The sequence below is a fragment of the Triturus cristatus genome, chromosome 5_2 (genome assembly GCF_964204655.1).
Source record: "Triturus cristatus chromosome 5_2, aTriCri1.1, whole genome shotgun sequence".
Lineage (NCBI taxonomy): Eukaryota > Metazoa > Chordata > Amphibia > Caudata > Salamandridae > Triturus > Triturus cristatus.
The window spans coordinates 828463021-828481925 of NC_140588.1; positions in this window are offsets into that span (position 1 = coordinate 828463021).

Below are 18905 nucleotides of genomic sequence, written 5' to 3' on the forward strand. Positions count from 1 at the left end.
TTAATTTTGCTCTATGGGATTGCTTTAATAATAACTATACTCTCAAAAAATAATTCAGAATAAAGAATTTGGTTCAGAAACTTACTGGATCCAATGTTAGCCTAAAGATCCACTGTTTGCCCTCCATAAAAGATGCCAAATATTTCTGCTTACTATGGGTTAGTCATTGGCGGATTTGTTCATGTACTCAAGCTCATTTACAGATTAGTTGTGTACAGGTTTTTTTATAACAATTTCTTCAGCAGTTTAGCTAGTGGGTAAAAAGCAACATTTTAGATGCAGATCACACTCACTTTTTTTCTACATGTAAAATCAGCAAGGGACTGGCTAATTACCTTTGCAGCAGCTATCTGTTGTGATCATCTGCGGGTAGCCTGCAGGCCAAGTAGGAATCAATCATGGCCCTCTTATCATCTCATTCTTCTGAAGTGGAAATGTCATCCCGTCCCCATGGTAATTACAGTATTAGGTAGGAATAGGTAATATTCCTTTGCAAGGTAGCTTGATATAAACATATTCCTATTACTGCTGTTATTATTATTATTATTAATATTATTATTATTACTATTATTGTTATCATTATTAACATTACTACGATGCACTGATAATTGCAGTTTAGGTAAGACTGTACTTCAACATATTGATTGAGGTTTATGATTAGGGCAGGCTGTTATGATACTCTATTATCTGATGAGGCAGTTAGACATTATGTTCACTAATTAGTGTAGAATGCCATGTATTGGTATTAATAATCCGTGCATGCTTACACGGCATGACCATTTATGGGTAGGGCATGCTGCCCTTCCATGGTATATACTACTTAGGACAGATCGACATGTTAAGTTATTAGGTTGTGCCCTAACAATAAACTAAGCGGTACAAAAGGGGGTGGTGATGGACGGAGCATCAGAACCAATCAAACACTCACACCCAGTCAACACATCCGGGTTTGATCCATCACCGTTCTTTAGCCCACTCTGCCACCAGAGTTCAGACATGCATGGCCATATGCAAATCAGTCTGACCCTGTGCCTCATGGGAACAGTCCAGCACGAACTGCCAAGCCATGCCTTCCCTGGACCGGAAACAAGCTTCCTAGGACCAGTTTCTGGCATTTCAGCCGTCTTCAGCCAGGCTTGCTTGAATCCAGTGGCAAAGTGAGCAAGGGACTCACGTCTGAGCATACCCTGCCAACTTATGGCGAACAAAGCGGTACAAAAGGGGGTGGTGATGGACAGAGCATCAGAACCATTCAAACACTCACACACAGTCAACATATCCGGGTTTGATCCATCACCGTTCTTTAGCCCACTCTGCTACCCCAGTTCAGACATGGCCATATGCAAATCTGTCTGACCCTGTGCCTCATGGGAACAGTCCAGCCCGAACTGCCAAGCCATGCCTTCCCTGGACCGGAAACAAGCTTCCTAGGACCGGTTTCTGGCATTTCAGCCGTCTTCAGCCAGGCTTGCTTGAATCCAGTGGCAAAGTGAGCAAGGGACTCACGTCTGACCATACCCTGCCAAGTTATGGCAAACAAAGCGGTACAAAAGGGGGTGGTGATGGATGGAGCATCAGAACCAATTAAACACTCACACCCAGTCAACAGATCCGGGCTTGATCCATCACCGTTCTTTAGCCCACTCTGCCACCCCAGTTCAGACATGGCCATATGCAAATCAGTCTGAACCTGTGCCTCATGTGAACAGTCCAGCCCGAACTGCCAAGCCATGCCTTCCCTGGACCGGGAACAAGCTTCCTAGGACCGGTTTCTGGCATTTCAGCCATCTTCAGCCAGTCTTGCTTGAATCCAGTGGCAAAGTGAGCAAGGGACTCACGTCTGAGCATACCCTGCCAACTTATGGCGCACAAAGCGGTACAAAAGGGGGTGGTGATGGATGGAGCATCAGAACTGATCAAACACTCACACCCAGTCAACAGATCCGGGTTTGATCCATCACCGTTCTTTAGCCCACTCTGCCACCCCAGTTCAGACTTGGCCATATGCAAATCAGTCTGACCCTGTGCCTCATGGGAACAGTCCAGCCCGAACTGCCAAGCCATGCCTTCCCTGGACCGGAAACAAGCTTCCTAGGACCGGTTTCTGGCATTTCAGCCATCTTCAGCCAGGCTTGCTAGAATCCAGTGGCAAAGTGAGCAAGGGACTCACGTCTGAGCATACCCTGCCAACTTATGGCGAACAAAGCGGTACAAAAGGGGGTGGTGATGGACGGAGCATCAGAACCAATCAAACACTCACACCAAGTCAACAGATCCGGGTTTGATCCATCACCGTTCTTTAGCCCACTTTGCCACCCCAGTTCAGACATGGCCATATGCAAATCAGTCTGACCCTGTGCCTCATGGGAACAGTCCAGCCCGAACTGCCAAGCCATGCCTTCCCTGGACCGAAAACAAGCTTCCTAGGACCGGTTTCTGGCATTTCAGCCGTCTTCAGCCAGGCTTGCTTGAATCCAGTGGCAAAGTGAGCAAGGGACTCACGTCTGAGCATACCCTGCCAACTTATGGAGAACAAAGTGGTACAAAAGGGGGTGGTGATGGACGGAGCATCAGAACCAATCAAACACTCACGCCCAGTCAACAGATCCGGGTTTGATCCATCACCGTCCTTTAGCCCACTCTGCCATCCCAGTTCAGACATGGCCATATGCAAATCAGTCTGACCCTGTGCCTCATGGGAACAGTCCAGCCCGAACTGCCAAGCCATGCCTTCCCTGGACCGAAAACAAGCTTCCTAGGACCGGTTTCTGGCATTTCAGCCGTCTTCAGCCAGGCTTGCTTGAATCCAGTGGCAAAGTGAGCAAGGGACTCACGTCTGAGCATACCCTGCCAACTTATGGCGAACAAAGCGGTACAAAAGGGGGTGGTGATGGACGGAGCATCAGAACCAATCAAACACTCACACCCAGTCAACAGATCCGGGTTTGATCCATCACCGTCCTTTAGCCCACTCTGCCACCCCAGTTCAGACATGGCCATATGCAAATCAGTCTGACCCTGTGCCTCATGGGAACAGTCCAGCCCGAACTGCCAAGCCATGCCTTCCCTGGACCGGAAACAAGCTTCCTAAGACCGGTTTCTGGCATTTCAGCCGTCTTCAGCCAGGCTTGCTTGAATCCAGTGGCAAAGTGAGCAAGGGACTCACGTCTGAGCATACCCTGCCAACTTATGGCGAACAAAGCGGTACAAAAGGGGGTGGTGATGGACGGAGCATCAGAACCAATCAAACACTCACACCCAGTCAACAGATCCAGGTTTGATCCATCACCGTTCTTTAGCCCACTCTGCCACCCCAGTTCAGACATGGCCATATGCAAATCAGTCTGACCCTGTGCCTCATGGGAACAGTCCAGCCCGAACTGCCAAGCCATGCCTTCCCTGGACCGGAAACAAGCTTCCTAAGACCGGTTTCTGGCATTTCAGCCGTCTTCAGCCAGGCTTGCTTGAATCCAGTGGCAAAGTGAGCAAGGGACTCACGTCTGAGCATACCCTTCCAACTTATGGTGAACAAAGCGGTACAAAAGGGGGTGGTGATGGACGGAGCATCAGAACCAATCAAACACTCACACCAAGTCAACAGATCCGGGTTTGATCCATCACCATTCTTTAGCCCACTCTGCCACCCCAGTTCAGACATGGCCATATGCAAATCAGTCTGACCCTGTGCCTCACGGGAACAGTCCAACCCGAACTGCCAAGCCATGCCTTTCCTGGACCGGAAACAAGCTTCCTAGCACCGGTTTCTGGCATTTCAGCCGTCTTCAGCCAGGCTTGCTTGAATCCAGTGACAAAGTGAGCAAGGGACTCACGTCTGAGCATACCCTGCCAACTTATGGCGAACAAAGCGGAACAAAAGGGGGTGGTGATAGACGGAGCATCAGAACCAATCAAATACTCACACCCAGTCAACAGATCCGGGTTTGATCCATCACCGTTCTTTAGCCCACTCTGCCACCCCAGTTCAGACATGGCCATATGCAAATCTGTCTGACCCTGTGCCTCATGGGAACAGTCCAGCCCGAACTGCCAAGCCATGCCTTCCCTGGACCGAAAACAAGCTTCCTAGGACCGGTTTCTGGCATTTCAGCCGTCTTCAGCCAGGCTTGCTTGAATCCAGTGGCAAAGTGAGCAAGGGACTCACGTCTGAGCATACCCTGCCAACTTATGGCGAACAAAGCGGTACAAAAGGGGGTGGTGATGGACGGAGCATCAGAACCAATCAAACACTCACACCCTGTCAACAGATCCGGGTTTGATCCATCACCGTTCTTTAGCCCACTCTGCCACCCCAGTTCAGACATGGCCATATGCAAATCAGTCTGACCCTGTGCCTCATGGGAACAGTCCAGCCCGAACTGCCAAGCCATGCCTTCCCTGGACCGGAAACAAGCTTCCTAGGACCGGTTTCTGGCATTTCAGCCGTCTTCAGCCAGGCTTGCTTGAATCCAGTGGCAAAGTGAGCAAGGGACTCACGTCTGAGCATACCCTGCCAACTTATGGCGAACAAAGCGGTACAAAAGGGGGTGGTGATGGACGGAGCATCAGAACCAATCAAACACTCACACCCAGTCAACAGATCCGGGTTTGATCCATCACCGTCCTTTAGCCCACTCTGCCATCCCAGTTCAGACATGGCCATATGCAAATCAGTCTGACCCTGTGCCTCATGGGAACAGTCCAGCCCGAACTGCCAAGCCATGCCTTCCCTGGACCGAAAACAAGCTTCCTAGGACCGGTTTCTGGCATTTCAGCCGTCTTCAGCCAGGCTTGCTTGAATCCAGTGGCAAAGTGAGCAAGGGACTCACGTCTGAGCATACCCTGCCAACTTATGGCGAACAAAGCGGTACAAAAGGAGGTGGTGATGGACGGAGCATCAGAACCAATCAAACACTCACACCCAGTCAACAGATCCGGGTTTGATCCATCACCGTCCTTTAGCCCACTCTGCCACCCCAGTTCAGACATGGCCATATGCAAATCAGTCTGACCCTGTGCCTCATGGGAACAGTCCAGCCCGAACTGCCAAGCCATGCCTTCCCTGGACCGGAAACAAGCTTCCTAAGACCGGTTTCTGGCATTTCAGCCGTCTTCAGCCAGGCTTGCTTGAATCCAGTGGCAAAGTGAGCAAGGGACTCACGTCTGAGCATACCCTGCCAACTTATGGCGAACAAAGCGGTACAAAAGGGGGTGGTGATGGACGGAGCATCAGAACCAATCAAACACTCACACCCAGTCAACAGATCCAGGTTTGATCCATCACCGTTCTTTAGCCCACTCTGCCACCCCAGTTCAGACATGGCCATATGCAAATTAGTCTGACCCTGTGCCTCATGGGAACAGTCCAGCCCGAACTGCCAAGCCATGCCTTCCCTGGACCGGAAACAAGCTTCCTAAGACCGGTTTCTGGCATTTCAGCCGTCTTCAGCCAGGCTTGCTTGAATCCAGTGGCAAAGTGAGCAAGGGACTCACGTCTGAGCATACCCTTCCAACTTATGGTGAACAAAGCGGTACAAAAGGGGGTGGTGATGGACGGAGCATCAGAACCAATCAAACACTCACACCAAGTCAACAGATCCGGGTTTGATCCATCACCATTCTTTAGCCCACTCTGCCACCCCAGTTCAGACATGGCCATATGCAAATCAGTCTGACCCTGTGCCTCACGGGAACAGTCCAACCCGAACTGCCAAGCCATGCCTTTCCTGGACCGGAAACAAGCTTCCTAGCACCGGTTTCTGGCATTTCAGCCGTCTTCAGCCAGGCTTGCTTGAATCCAGTGACAAAGTGAGCAAGGGACTCACGTCTGAGCATACCCTGCCAACATATGGCGAACAAAGCGGAACAAAAGGGGGTGGTGATAGACGGAGCATCAGAACCAATCAAATACTCACACCCAGTCAACAGATCCGGGTTTGATCCATCACCGTTCTTTAGCCCACTCTGCCACCCCAGTTCAGACATGGCCATATGCAAATCTGTCTGACCCTGTGCCTCATGGGAACAGTCCAGCCCGAACTGCCAAGCCATGCCTTCCCTGGACCTAAAACAAGCTTCCTAGGACCGGTTTCTGGCATTTCAGCCGTCTTCAGCCAGGCTTGCTTGAATCCAGTGGCAAAGTGAGCAAGGGACTCATGTCTGAGCATACCCTGCCAACTTATGGCGAACAAAGCGGTACAAAAGGGGGTGGTGATGGACGGAGCATCAGAACCAATCAAACACTCACACCCTGTCAACAGATCCGGGTTTGATCCATCACCGTCCTTTAGCCCACTCTGCCACCCCAGTTCAGACATGGCCATATGCAAATCAGTCTGACCCTGTGCCTCATGGGAACAGTCCAGCCCGAACTGCCAAGCCATGCCTTCCCTGGACCGGAAACAAGCTTCCTAAGACCGGTTTCTGGCATTTCAGCTGTCTTCAGCCAGGCTTGCTTGAATCCAGTGGCAAAGTGAGCAAGGGACTCACGTCTGAGCATACCCTTCCAACTTATGGTGAACAAAGCGGTACAAAAGGGGGTGGTGATGGACGGAGCATCAGAACCAATCAAACACTCACACCAAGTCAACAGATCCGGGTTTGATCCATCACCATTCTTTAGCCCACTCTGCCACCCCAGTTCAGACATGGCCATATGCAAATCAGTCTGACCCTGTGCCTCACGGGAACAGTCCAACCCGAACTGCCAAGCCATGCCTTTCCTGGACCGTAAACAAGCTTCCTAGCACCGGTTTCTGGCATTTCAGCCGTCTTCAGCCAGGCTTGCTTGAATCCAGTGACAAAGTGAGCAAGGGACTCACGTCTGAGCATACCCTGCCAACTTATGGCGAACAAAGCGGAACAAAAGGGGGTGGTGATAGACGGAGCATCAGAACCAATCAAATACTCACACCCAGTCAACAGATCCGGGTTTGATCCATCACCGTTCTTTAGCCCACTCTGCCACCCCAGTTCAGACATGGCCATATGCAAATCAGTCTGACCCTGTGCCTCATGGGAACAGTCCAGCCCGAACTGCCAAGCCATGCCTTCCCTGGACAGAAAACAAGCTTCCTCAGACCGGTTTCTGGCATTTCAGCCGTCTTCAGCCAGGCTTGCTTGAATCCAGTGGCAAAGTGAGCAAGGGACTCACGTCTGAGCATACCCTGCCAACTTATGACGAACAAAGCGGTACAAAAGGGGGTGGTGAGGGACGGAGCATCAGAACCAATCAAACACTCACACCCAGTCAACAGATCCGGGTTTGATCCATCACCATCAGTTGACTGGGTGTGAGTGTTTGATTGGTTCTGATGCTCCGTCCATCACCACCCCCTTTTGTATAACAATAAACTAAGCAGCTTCACCGAGTTGTGACATTTTTCAACTTCACCTACTGTTGAAATTCCATGCAAATGTCTGTTTTTGTGGGATATTATCCACAAAACAACTGTGAGATGTTATTTCCATGAAAACCTAGTATGTGCAGGCTTTTCCTCCAGCTAAAGTGACATGCTGTATGATATTCACCTGTTAGTTTCCAAACTTTCACCCATTTTTAGAACTTCTTGGAATTGTTGAAAACCTTCTCAAAGTTTGTGATGTTAAATTTTACCGAGTTTGTACACCCCAACATCCAAGAAATGTACTGTTGAACATCCCATCTCAACCGTCTAGTGATGGCTAATATTTTATACCAGGTCGATGGTCCAGCCTTCTTTGTGATTGCTTCCTATGTATGGGATTCAATGACTTCTTCTGTATAGCTGCATACTTAGCATGTTGTTTGTTATTTTTCCTGTTACATGCCAAGAATGACAGCAAGAAGCAGTGAACATCTGGCTCAATGGGATCACTTTGACAGCTTTAAACTCATCTTTGACACAGTGGCAATTCACTTGGATTTCCCGTGGATACCATCCTCACCCGTAAGGAACACATTGCAAAAAAAAAACAAAGGCGGCCTGGAAACAGCACTCTCTTCCAAAGGATTTAAACTGTTTCTTCCAGAAAGGGACTTCAGAACTGCTGTTCAATCCCTCCTATCCACGCCTCTCCATGGCCCCTTAGACACACCTTGAGGTCGTCCTACATGACACAGCACGTCTCCTTCCAGAGCCTAAAGAAATATGATGACTATGCCTCCATCCTGATGGAACTCCTTGGCGTCCCTATTCAGCCCACACATTCTTCAAAGCCAGCAGGATCATTTACAATCACGGCCTGCACCCCTCCTTACCAGGGAGCCATGCACACAGTCCCTCATGGTTCTTGGCAGGCCGCAGCCAGCACGCTCATGCTACAGATTACATACTGCAGACTGAAAAATGTCAAAAAGGAACTCAGTCAAGACAGCAGGCCTTTTAAATCCCTGTATCCATCAGATCTGCCACAATATCGTTCCATTTTAGGAACTAATTGAAGAATCGCTTCTATAAAGAGCAGCACATGCAGATGCATTAACAGTCCACGAACCAGCTACCGCTCATTCCTCCCGTGGGATGTATGGATGTCTTTGACCCTGTACAGCGCCCTGCTGCTTTTTGTCTAGGGTCGAGTATGCATACATACATACATTATTACTATTATTTTGTTCTTTGTGGAAGAAATTCAGAGAACAAAATACAGTGTACTGTATTATGAAGCCTTGTATACGCTTGGACGACTGAGAACAGTGGGCCAAAAATCCATACAGTCATTTTCCTTTCGAGAAAGCTCTATATTTTAAAGTCTAAGAATGCGTCGTGTTAAAAGTCGCAAGAGTCAGGAGTGGGTTAAGATGAAACACTTCAAAATAGCTCTGAATAATGCACTACAAAAGTCAAACGTCAGTGTTCATATTTCTGGCACAATTTCCAGGCAGAATCGTACAGCTCAAGTGATTTATGAAAATCATATCCACAGTAGCCGCAGCCCGAGCTCTTAAAAGAGAATTATGCCTTACAGCCTCCTATAGCTCATATGTGAATGGCTTTATATGATCTACGCGCCAATCGTGCTATCTAGCAGCGCGCGGAAGCGTCCAAGGTCGCCGATATTCCGCTGACGTGGGCAGTGTAATAATAGATAACTGCGACAGGCGGATAACAGATGCGACAATAATCGCAACTGTATTAATGTACACAATGGATAACACAGATGACGCACACGCGCAATTCTTCTAGCTCAAACCATGGTAGAGGACGCACTGTTTATTTTTAGATAGATGAAAACAGTTACTTATTTACGTATTACCACTGATAAATATTGAGGTACACTAAACAATCTACTGCACATTGAACCGCGTCTTTATAATTTCATAAAGTGTGTGCGGCATAGGCATGACAAAGGAAACCCTTGTCCAGAGAAGGGCGGTTTATAGGCTCTTTTTAACCTAACATGAGGGACAAGTGTGAATTGATATTTGTCGTCACTGGTTTTAGGCTGGTGTCTGGTAGGGTACCTGATTCACAAAGGTATTTTACTAGCGGTATCTTAACGACTGCAGAGTCTCTGCACATACAAATATAGGAACGCCCTATCTTTTTATGTGCAGACACTCTGCAGTAATGAAGATAATTCTCGCAAAATACCTTTGTGAGTTGTAAACAGTTTTAAACTCACACAAAATTATATGTTTACCTTTGTCAGGTAATCTGCTCCTTTTAACCCTGCAGACCTAATTAGGCAATTATTCTACATGGACTTTTATGTGGTGATATCAAATTCTGATAAATATTGCAAGGTGAGGTTTTTACTGGGTGCCTTATTACCTCCACTTCCTGAGTGGGTTGACTCAGGAAGTGGAGTTAATAAGGCACCCAGGTAACGGATCAAACGTTTACCCCCACTTCACATTCACAATTACAGTATTGTTTCCACACGTTTTTTTCAGATTTTCTTTGTCATTTGTGGGCAGCACACATCTGCTACTTCAGGACTTCTTGTAATTCTGATTTTGGTGCAATGTGCCATATTTTAACAGATTCGAGTTAAAGGCCCTGACAGGAAGAGGAAGAAATAAACCTCAAATTACACAGAGAGGTGTCCTTTATTCTAATGTCCGTATTCAGAACTGGTAGACCTGGCCTTCTCTGGAGAGTCACCCAGATTTTTGCCTTCCTCCACCTTCCATAGCTGATCCTGTTTTTGTTGGCTGTGAGTATCCTGTGCACTTTTAACCACCTAAACATTGGTAAAGTGCCTGTGTCATCCTTTGAAAACATAGTAAAAATGGCTAAAATCAGATTGGGTAAGTCAGTTTACTTATAAGTCCCTAATATATGGTTCTACATGTACCTCAAGCCTGTAAATTAAATGCTTCTAGTGGGCAGCAGCACTCATTGAGCCACCCACTAAAGTAGCACTGTACAGCCTGTCTCAGGCCTGTCACTGCAGCCTGCATTGCATTTAACACCTTTTGCCAGGCCTAAATCTTCCTTTTTATGGTCTGGCATGATGGCACAGCTGCCACCTTTACAACTGGGTGAGAACCACAAGGAGAGGGGCTTTGGCTCCGCCCACACATTGTGAGCAGGAGTACATGTATTGATTGGGCAGATGTTGTGTGCTTCCACTAAAAATTGTTTGCTCTCTATACAGCTGTGATCATTTTGTTTATTTATCCAGCTACCTGAGCTTGAACTTTCTGAGGCACACACTTAACACTGTAATGCTATTAAAGTGTAGTAGATAACTAGATAATTAACTAAGTTAATTTAGATTTTATGGAATTCACTCACATAAAGACTAGCACCAGGTATAAAAATGTGAAGTTCATAACCACTCATCAGAACACTCCGGCACCTGTAAAGATTAAGAATAAGGACTGTCCTGCTGCTGTTAGACAAGACTGCACTGCTGCTTGATGGAATTCTTTGCTGTCTGAAAAGGAAGATAGGACATGTTTGCCTTGATTACACGCTATTCAAAGTGACTCCAAAGGCCAGTTGACTGATCTTGTATGTGAGCTACAAGAACACAGCAAGCCTCCAGCGTCCTCCCTTCAACTGTCCAGCTGACCAGCAGCAATTGCATCTGTTGAGCTTTGCTGCCATCCTCTGCTGAAATAACTCCTGATCCTCAAGAGGTGACCCACAGGTCCATGACCCTTGGCTGGTACAAGCCAGAACTCCTTGCAAAGAAAACAGGTGAAGCAACAGAATTTTTAGTCTCCTCGCAACCACAAACTTACCTCTCCGTGCAGAAAATCTACCACCCTCGACAACCTCCAATGAGAAGTTCCAGTGGGAGATGCTCTTTGCACTGACACTGGGTGACTGAAATGACAGCCAACATGAGCCCCACACGTCACAGTACAGAAATGTTCATTTGCGATGCCCACCTGCAGCTCACGCCGAAAGCCTCCTCCACGCATCTACTGCCACTGTGAACAGCACCCTTAGCAGCAAACTTAAGATGGTAGATCTTCAGTAGGACCAACCGGGTCCTTGTATCAAACTCCCACTCCATTACAGTCAGCCTGAACTTGTGAGTTTCCCTGGTCTAGTGGGAGATGCTCTTTGCACTGACACTGGGTGACTGAAATGACAGCCAACATGAGCCCCACACGTCACAGTACAGCAATGTTAATTTGCGATGCCCACCTGCAGCTCGCGCCGAAAGCCTCCTCCACGCATCTACCGCCACTGTGAACAGCACCCTTAGCACCAAACTTAAGATGGTAGATCTTCAGTAGGACCAACCGGGTCCTTGTATCAAACTCCCACTCCATTACAGTCAACCTGAACTTGTGAGTTTCCCTGGTCTAGTGTGACTTTGAGTGGCACTTTGTGCTTTTATACCCTTTTTTCACTTTAAACTGAAAAACATTATATCTCTTTGTTCTACTGATTGGATTTTGATTGCTTTGTTGTCATTTTATTTATTATATATTAAATCTGGCTGCTTTTGTGTCAATAAAACAGAAGGTTACGAACAAGTCAATAGAGTGACTGTCGTTCACCTTGACAAGGGTTGTGTTTATTTGAGTGGACCTTATACTCCTCTAAACTAATAACCACATTTCTTACAAGGACCTTGAACACATTAATATGATTCTCTCTTTCAGGAATTTTAGTAACATTCCTCATTTAAAGCCCTCAATGATTTGTATCTCCAATTAGATCTCAGTGGGTGTGCCATAGATTTATTGCTACATTAAAACACTAATAGACACCCACCTAATGCACCACCGCCAAGCAAGCAAATGGTACACCAGTCCAGTCAAAAAATATCCTTTCGCCAGCCTTTGCAGTGAAAAGATTTTAACATCAACTTGATCCTACCAGGATGCAACATTCATTACAGCTCTCATTCATAGATTGCTGCATTGGTATAGGAAGCTGTTTTCTGTATTGTGCACTAAAAAGAAGTAAATTGTGCAGAGAGTCCAGTAAGTCCTAGACTGGTATACAGAGGCAAAATAAGTTAATAATAATGCTCTATTTGTGATAGTGTGAGTGAGCAGTTAGGCTTATCAGAGGGTAGTGCTAAGTATTTCTTGTACACACAGAGGCAGTAAATGAGACACACACTCAAGAATAAATCCAAGACCAATTTGCAAAAATAATACCTATTTTTATATAACTTACCAGACCAAGTTCTTTGATCACAAGTAAGTACTTAATGTCTTATTATTTATCAAATTCCAAAAATTAGTTCACAATTTTGCGTAATTACGCACAATGATTTATTATGGGAGAAAATTAAATAATGCATATAAATTCATACAGTTGGTTCTAGGGGTTACCCTTCAAGGTGTAGGGTGACAGCAGGCTTAGGTCTAATGTTCCACCAGCGGATCATCAGGAGCGTCCCGGATTTGGGCGGGAGCAGAGTGCTGGAGGCATTGGTAGCTGGGGCACCTCAAAAGAGGCTGTACAATGAGGCTTACAGGTAAATCTGAGGGATACCAAACAAGGAATCAGGTTGCATGGGCCTCAGGAGCATAAGAGCACAGCTGGTTTGTCGGTACCCGGGCCGGGTGGGCTGGGAGCAGAGCAGCTTGGTAAGCCGGGCTTCGTGCGTCAAAATGGTCTTCGCCGTCCCAGGCAAGCAGCTTGCAGGGATGATTTCCAGACAGATGGGCCACCCACTAAGTGGGTCTCATGTGTCTTGATGTCCCTTGATAGGTGCTTGTTTCCTGGGCAGTTGGAGTCTGGATTGAACTCTTTGCCTCAGTGTTGGTTTTTGGGGTCCAGGACCCCAGGTATTGCTGCAGAACAGCTCCAGTAGGTCCTGATATCTTCACATTCAGTTAGGAGACAGACCTGACCCTCCATAGCTGGTGTAACTCTTCTGGCTCAGTTGCTGTGTCAGAGTCACTGGGGAGCAGCAAGTCGGTAAGCCAAACTCTGTGACTTCAGAGCCTGCAGTCTGAAGGGAAGTAGCTCCTCTACTCCAAGGTTCTTGGGCAATTTGCAAAGTTCTGGAGGTCCTTCGGGTTCTTGGAGTACTCACAGTGGCAGGACAAAATAGCACTCCACAATGGTTGAGCCTTTGCAGCGGCAGGCAATGTTTCACACTCAAAGTCAACAGCAGACACTCGGTTCTTTGTTTCAGCAGCTCTTCTTTGTCTGCTTTCTTTTTAGGTCCATCGAATCTAAAGTTCAGGGTGTAGGGGTGCCATCTAAATACTAAATTTAGGGGCTTTAAAAGTGAATGACAGGGAGTAGCCAATGGGTGACTACACCCTCATATGACCACTTCCGTTAGAAAGAGAGAATAACCCTAACTCTGGTAGGCTAATTCTCCCCAAGACAAGATGGAGGAATTGGAAAGGTGAGGTCCACATCACCTGCCCAACTTAGGGGTGTTGTTGGCTGAATGTGGGCACACCTCCTAATCTAATTTTCCAGCCTGTCATCCCACCAAAAGTGGAGCAGGATAGAGGGTTTAGCACACTCCATTAACTGGAGAGGCCTGGGTTGCATTTCAAAGGTGGCATCGCCTTTAAAGCTTCCCGCCTTGGAATGCCATTACTTTCTGGAGGAGGTGTGAAGCACCACCGCCCAGAGCATGCATTGTTACCGGCCTCTGAGAGTGAAGGTATGAAACATAGTTCAAAAGTTGGAGAGGTGCACCACCAGTTAGGTGTAGGATAATGTGATTTCAATAAGTCTCATAGCTTGTTGGTATTGATGTTTCATCCAATTAAGCAAGGGGGACCCCAAAGGAAAGATGGAGGGCGGGGACAGCGGGGTATACAGATCAAGGTGAATCCAGAGAAGACACCCACCCTCTTAAATATATGAACGGGCCTAACACATAGGTCCCTGGATCAAAAAACACTGAACTTGAGCTGAAGACACAATCTGGTTAGGACACAATATTGAACAATACAACAAAGTAGAAAAATATAAGTTTCTTGTTTATTATGTTTTTTTTATATATATATATATGTATGCAATACGGAATTCATATTGTCGGATACTTTTTAAAATTTTTTTGGGCATATAGACATATTAGTAAAGTGAAACAAATATCAAAAAACAGTACACAATATTGATATGATCAAATAGCAATATGTCCCGCTAAACACTCAAAACATGCATACACACAATCATTCCATCACAATTCCGGTAGTATAAAACAGTCAAGATTTCAAGGTTCCAACAATGTAATCGTATGGGCGATGAACATATATATCATCCAGATGGAGAGCATACGGTACAGTGGAATACAAGCTGCCGAGAGTATAGGCGCCAACGCGCGTTTCAGTATTGGACCCGAACAAGGGTCAAACCTTCATCAGGGCGCAGACTGGTAGGTAGAGGGGGACATAGGCTATACCTGAGTTTAATCAAACGAGAGGAAAACATAAGAGAAAAGCATAAACAACAGCGACAAACGCATATTATACATTAAATCTGATATATAGTCATCAAACATGGTATATTGTCCATAAGGATCAGCTCAAGTAGTGCAAATAAATTGATGCCATAGATATAGTTTATATATGGGGTCAATCCGGTACCCATCGAGAACAAGTGAGCAAGAGCACCTCCAGAGTCAGAGTTTAGTCAGAACAGAGACCGATTGGATATACCAACTGTAGAACAGGATCAGACATCCATGCGAGAGAACAAGCATGCGAAAGATGAAAATAGGAAAGTAAAAATGCCAGTCTACCACAGGTGTGACCACCGTGCACGAAAAGCAGACAGGTTAAGTGATTATTCTTACAAGGACAACACAATTAAAATAAGTCTAGGTAATCTTACGTGCTTTTATTAAAACGTATCCCCTACAGATAGGGGTTTAGATGCACGTCAGCAAAAAAGAGGTATAACTCGATTCAGTAATTCATCTCAGCACCGGAGTAGTCTGTAGAGAATAAGAGGCAAAAAATGGCCGCTAAAACTGTCTAAACTTTTTTATGGAGGTTACATGAGAAAACTGGGGAACACGCAGGAGGTCGTATTCACAACCGGCGAGACCTACCAAGCGACTGATATCAGGACGACATCTTCATCAAAAACTGAACGTGTCAGAGCTGGTCAACTTCGAATTAGGTGGCAGGATATAGAGATCGATAGCTCATGGCAAATGCTGGTTGATCTAAAAAAAAGATATAAATCATCAGCGTAAGGGATGTCGAGAGCTGATTTAGTGTGGGAGGTATAGAGTTCCCTATCACATGGATCAAATGAGGCGGGTATTAGCAACAACCCACCTGTTGGTAAAGTGCGTCACAGCTATGTAATAGTTGGAAATCAGCTAGTTATCTGGCCGTACGGGTATTGATGTTTCAAACAGTCTTTTATTAAGAAGATCCAGATTTTAGAAACTTTCAGCCAACGCGTTTCTTCAGGGCTCAGTATGAAAGGATGAAAGCAGCCGTCCGCTTCGGTGGCCAGGGAGATCACTACAGGTTAAGTGCGGTCACTGTGTTCGCCGTTGTTCGCTCCTTCAAGTCACTTGAAGGTAGGTACAGTGAAGCCAGTGAAGCCATCATGGTGCTGGGGAATCTTTAGTGATAGGTGTCCAGCACATGTACTCTATATAGCTTCCATGCACACTTACAATATCCAAAAATGGACTTAGAAATTGTAGGGTCATATCTGCTCAGGCAGTAAGGACCACACATGTTACATAGTGCACCCTGGCTTAGGGCAGTAAGACCTGCAGTAGGGGTGACTTCCCCATAAATCATGCAGTGCCTGTGGGCATGGCACACAAGGATGTATGCAATGTTGACTCTTTAGCTTTCTCTGCACCAAGACACACATCCTGCAATGGTAGTTTGCATTGCTTGATGAGGGGTACTTAGAGGGGCACAATTTGTGCGGCAGCCATAGTGGACCCTCTTCAGTCCCAGTACTCTAGGTACCAGAGGGTACCATTAACTAAGGTCTTACAGGGGTTGCTGAAATTGTGCTAATCATGGTACAGTTTTGGGAAAGACCATTGGCACTTGGAACCTGGTTAGCAGGAGGAACTCAGTGCACTTCCATTCAAAATCACATAATGTTCCAGGCAAAAAGTGGGGGGTGACCATGACAAAAGAGGCACTTTCCCACAAGACCTCCCCCAAACGAAAGATGATGAAACTAACCTTTTCCCTAGATAGTCTTCATCTTCTATGTGGAAGAACCTGTAAAGGCCATCTGCATTGGCATAGTCAGTCCCAGGTCTGTGTTCCACTGTAAAGTCCATTACCTGGATAGATATGGACCACCTTAACAGATTGGGGTTTTCACCTTTCAGTTGCATGAGCTATCTGGGAGGCCTGTGGTAAATTTGAACTAAGAAGTGAGAACCAAACAAGTATGGTCTCAGCTTCTTCGGGGACTAAACCACAGCAAAGACTTCACTCTCAATAACACTCCAACAATTCTCTCTCTCATAAGGTTTCTTTTAGAGCCATTGTTGGAATCCCTACATATATTGATTCTTTCACAATCTCTTCCACAAAAATGTATCTGCCAAAAACTCCTGTGGATATGCAAGGTCTGAGATACTCAATTGTATTTATTTTTAAAAACTCTCAGGAGTTTCACTGATAATAAAAACCATAACAGCAGGAAACAGATTTGTTTGAAAAATACAAATGATGGTCATATGTTAATACATAATTCCTCTTATCTGTTAATGGATAATTGGTCACATTTGAAGATATTCTTGCTTCTCAAGACCTCCAGAATGGCTTCAATAACATGAGAAGCTTATGGTCACACTTTAATGTTATATTATTTTTGTTGAAGATACTACTTTTAAGGTTTGGTATATATTTGTATCTCAGAATTTTGAGTGTGAATTTAATTCCCTTGGCAGAAATGTCATACGACTAATGGTTTCTGGCACACAGTTAACCAGCTGTGTGGATGAAGCAAACACCTCTTGTCATATGAGATGCCGAACACGCCACTCCACTGTCATTATATGATGTTTAGAATTGTCGCTAGGTCAGTACTACATTTTCCCCCTTGAGGCATATTTCTGGGTTTTCTATAAGGCATCGTCAACTTCTTAAATGCCATCACCCAGGCTTAATTGTGGGTTCAAATGGGAAACCTGTTAAACATTTGGAAGCTGGACCTGTTCACAGGTTCATCACGTTGTATTTATTTTAGAATATTCTCTACTCGAAAATAAGTAATTAGGTTTATGGAATATGTATCATTGAGTTTGCCTTTTAATCTTTGAAATGTTTACAGTAATCAAAAATGTCAGGAGATACTTCTGGAGATACAGATGAAAAGGTCTATATACCTTTTGGATAAATGTTGTCTTTTTCTGGTGGGTCTCCAGTGATTTGTATATCTTTATTTGGAGTGATTTTGATCATAAGACTCTGGGCATTATGAAAATCCCATTTGCTTCCACAGTCTGCAAGAATTGGGGTATTGGTTGGGAGGGTTGGAAGCCCCACTTAGGCAACAACCACACACCTTGTCAAGGTGAGCCAAAAAATTCACTAAATTAACCTGTAATTAACCCTCAGGAAGCTTAGGGCAAAAGCAATCATATGTAACAAAGTGCAATGTGTAAAGTATTTGTGCGGCACATAACAGTACCAATGAAAAAAAACACAAGAAAAATCCGAAACCAATATGGAAAATGTAAGAAATAACGTGATACAAGAATATTTGGGCAAAAACAGTGCATAAAGGCACATAGCGGCAACTGTGGTTTTCAAGTTGTGTTGGACTAGGACCAATCGCAAGTTCAGGCCAACTGTGATTGAGCACAGGCAAGGCATAGGCCCACTGGGAGTAGTACCTTATGTCATTGATGCAAGGTCTCTAAGGCGTTGCTTTGTGAGGCTTTGCGTAGTTATGTGTTGGTTCCAATGAAGCTTTCAGCTGTGTGGCAAGGTTCTGTGTTGCTGAGTTTCAGGACCGATGAAGCTTTCAGCTTTGCAGTGAGGTTTTGCAGGGCTTTGCGTCACTCTGCATTGGTCCAACTGAAGCTTTCAACTGTGCAGGGCTTTACATCATTTTGCACAAGATTTGATGGAGCCTTCATTAGGCAAGGAGGAGTTCTCCTGAATGCCAACCAAGGGCCAAGGACCTGCATGGCACAACTTAGGGATCAGGAATCACAGCAGCAGACGCCAGCTTTAAGGCTCAGGCAGGTTCAGGCTAGTCCAGTTGCAGAAAATCAGCTGAGCATTTGCAGGAGGACTCTGAAATATGTGTCTTTGTAGTTTACACACGAGGTCAGGCAACTGACTCTTGGAGTCACTCTTGGTAGTCTGGGATCAAGGCAAATTCATCCAATCTTCATTATTGTCCCATGGCCTTCTTTAACTTTCACAAGTCCAGGAGTGTTCTGATGAGTGGTTCTGGACAGCCATAATTTATACCAATGCCAGCCTTTGCATTGAGGGACTCTGTGTCCTACCCCCACTTCTTTTTCTGGAAATTTCTTCCCCTTTCTTTGCCAAGGATCCAAACCATATGGGGTGACAAAATACAGGGCAT